The following is a 3,688-nucleotide window of genomic DNA, read 5'->3' on the forward strand; positions in this document are numbered from 1 at the left end:
AACAAGTTCTTTGAGAGGAACCTAGCCAAATTCTAGTCATTCAAATCTAGCAAGAAATTATCAGAAGAGTATTTGGGACAGAAGCTATCATTCTTGATGCTCTCAACACTTAAATATTGGAGAGTAGTCAGTCCAAAGCACCTACTCAGGAGTTTGTGAATAATGCTATCACACTCTGCCTCCATAGAGAAAATAATCTCATAGATTTGTGACCTGTCCTTCCAGCTGCCTGCGGATATAGATAAGATTTAACCTGCCCCAGATTCTTCTCTAGGGGACAGTCCTGCCTTCCCCTGAAGCAGGGTCTAATTAGAGGCTGTGAGAGGACTCCTTGCAGTGGTAGGACTGAGGCTTATGATTGTGTCTTAGGGAGACAGGCAAGAGGGCAGCTTTGGACAAAGCCAAAAGCCAAGGGACACTTTGACCTACCTGGCTGAGGCTGCTGGCCAGGTATCTGAGGAGGAGAGGAAAATGTCATGAGGAAAACCACACAGTGTCAGCAGCATGGCTGGCCAGCGGCGACTCTGGACGCTAGCTAGGCAACTCAGGAATTCGGGATTGGAATTTGGAAAGAGCCAATAACTTCTGTGAGTGATTGGAACTGAGGTGATACAAGGGGCAGCCATTTTCCACCTTTTTCATGAGCATGAAAAAAGCCAATTGGCAGAATGAGACCAATGAAGGAGAGACAGAGAGGAGATGGCTCTGCTGTTGACAGCTTCCCAACACTCTTGTATCCTTAATACATTTCCTTTATTGGACAGTATGAGATGGTGTCTCTACTTGCAACCAAAAGACTGTTGGATAAAGCAAGAAGATACATTGTGGAAGTTCTGCGTCCATTAATTACCATCTACTGAGAGAAACACACACACTCTACAGATGAACTACAAATGATATGCTAAGTGTGGAAATCAGAGCAAAATTCCCATTCCAACAGGAGTGAAGAGCAAAGCAATAAAGGAGAGTCCACTGGAGCAAAAATCACACCTCAACAAATACAGTATGAATCCACTTACATGAGGCATCCAGAATAGGCAAATTTATAAAGACAGAAAGTACAATAGAAGTTATCAAGGGCTGGCGGACAAGGGAATGGGGAGTTACTTGCTTAATGGGCACATGAATTTCAGTTTGGGATGATGAAAAGTTCTGGAAATGGATAGTGATAATGATTGCACAATATTATAAATGTACTTAATGCCACTGAACTGTACACTTAAAATTGATTAAAATGGTAAATTTTATGCTATGCATGTATTACCACAATAAAAAAAGAATCACACACACAAAAAAAAGAAAAAAGAAAGAAAGAACAAAAGAAAGAAAAAAAAATTGCACCTGAGGTCCTTCGATCTTGAAGCCAAGGCGTTCACACTCCTGTGTCAATCATTATCCTGTGTCAGTCAGGGCCACCCTGGAGGGCCATCAGCTCCCAGTCCTTTCCAGTTCTCTGCCCAAACAGTGAAGTGGCTCCAGGAGCTCAGGGACAGTCCTCAGAAGAACTGCAGATGGAAGAAGCAAAGCACATAGAACCCTGCGGATGAGTACACAGAACTGGTAAGAGGGGTTGAAAGGAACAGGATGAGCACCCACAGTGTCCACTGTACCCAGTCTCAGGTCACCTGCACCAACTGGTCAGCAGGTTACATGTTTTGGTTACCTGACTACACTACTCCATCAAGCAGAGTCTAGATGGAAAACTGAACTCCATGCCAGGTAGTTTGATGAAGAGACTTGAAATGGGGGCAGTTAGTTACGAAGGTGTATGCACCAAAAGAGCTCTAGAAGAGAAGTCCCAATGTGAGCAACTGAGGAAGCCATCATGATGCGTAGGACTGGACAGACAGAGAGAGGAGGCTGTGACAGAGCCCAGGGGCCAGACCTGATCGGCAGGAGATGCCCTGTCTGCCAGAGACACCACCCTCTCTCTGTCTGCCACTCAGTCTTCTGCCAGTGTCTCCCATTGTATCAATGCAGCTGGAAGACAACAGACCAGAGGCCTCAAAAATGCAGCTGGCAGGAGGCAACCCATCCCCAACCCCTGCCCTGCCAAACACAGTAGAGCAGGGGAAGGACGGAAAATGGATCTGAGGACAAAAGGCCAATAAGCAACACACTTACCATTCTTCTATTCAACAAAGACATAGTAAGTGCGTGCTATGTGCCAGGACTGTGCTAGATAGTTGGGGTGCAGCCTGGAATAGCACAGAGAGAGAACACAGTTTGGGCAAGATAGAGGTGCTTCTGTATAGCTAGCGGAAGCCTCCACCCCAGAAAGGCTGCCTCTAGCCCATACTGTCCATTTGTGCAAATCAGAAAAAGTCCCTACAAGAGGACAATAACCTCTTGGGCACACAGCTGGGGCAAGCTGCGTATTCCTGGGCAGGATACTATTAATTTGTCCACAAGTGGGCCTGGAGCTTCTAATTCCTGTAGCAGGAGCCCTCAACCTGAGGACCTGGGACTCCTGGAGCAGGAGTCCTTGGAAACACATCATTCATTCATTCGACAAATTACCGAGCAACTGCTAGGTGCCAGGCATTTCTTCTAGGCCCTAGAAAAACAGCAGTGAAAAAACACAAAAACTTCTTTGACTTCAAATATGGTGACATAACCAATAATTGCTGAATATAGGCAGAGGTTATGACAGGTATTCACTGTACTATTAGTTATGTTTTTTTGTGTGTGTTTAACATTTTTCACTTAAAAATTGGAAGGATAAAAACCTGCCTTCAAAGAGACATACAATAAATAAGGGGTGTGTGTGTGTGTGTGTGTGTGTGTGTGTGTGTACAATGATGCTAAAGGGTAAACACATGAAACAGGAATGAGATTGGGAAAAGAGCAATACAGATTTGGAAGTATAAGCTCGTATATGGAGATTTCAATTTTAAATAGAGTGATCTAGGAACTCCTTACTGAGAAGGTGATGTTTGAATAGGGCCAGGCTGCTACCTGGAGGAAAAGAAGTCCTGGCAGAGGGCACAGAAGAGGTAAAAGCCCTGAGGCAGGAACATGCCCAGCATTTTCCAGAAAGAAAGCGTGTGGGGCTGGAACAGTGCGACTCCAGGCGCTGAGTAAGGCTCAGGGTCAAAGAGGAAAGGGGAGGGAGGTGGGCAGATGAAGCAGGGCTTTCAAGGCCACTAGGGCTGTGGTTTTTACTCCGAGTGACAAGGGTGTGAGCCCAGGAGGAGTGACTCGGGTCAACTTGTGTACATCATTCAGGGTTGGAAGGGCTATAAAACTTCCCTCAGATTCTCAAAGGCGTCTAGTAAACCCCTACAAGCCTAAGGACCGGTGTGATGTGGTTTTCCCTTCAAACATTGCCGCTCCGTCTTTGCCTCTAGACAGAACAGCCTTTAACCCTCTCCTGCCCGTTTCGGCCATTGTACTTGCTCTGGGAAACCCCAGACAAGAGAGCCGTGGGGTAGTAACCTGCCGGGGCACACCGTGGCCCACGCTCCGCGGATATCAGGGCTTCCCAGCTCGTCCACCAGCCTTTGGCCACCACCAGCCGGCACTCGACCTCCACAGGCCGGCAGACGTCCTTCCGTGGACGCCCAAGGATCCGCACCCTTCTCCACGCGCGGTCCCGCGAGCGCACAGCCTGGGCAGGAAGGGGCGGGCACTGCGCGGTGGCGTTGCAGGGGCCCCGCGTTACCATAGCGACCCTGGCCGCGCCCCG

Source organism: Rhinolophus hipposideros, assembly GCF_964194185.1.
Source record: "Rhinolophus hipposideros genome assembly, chromosome: 24".
NCBI classification, from domain to species: Eukaryota; Metazoa; Chordata; class Mammalia; order Chiroptera; family Rhinolophidae; genus Rhinolophus; species Rhinolophus hipposideros.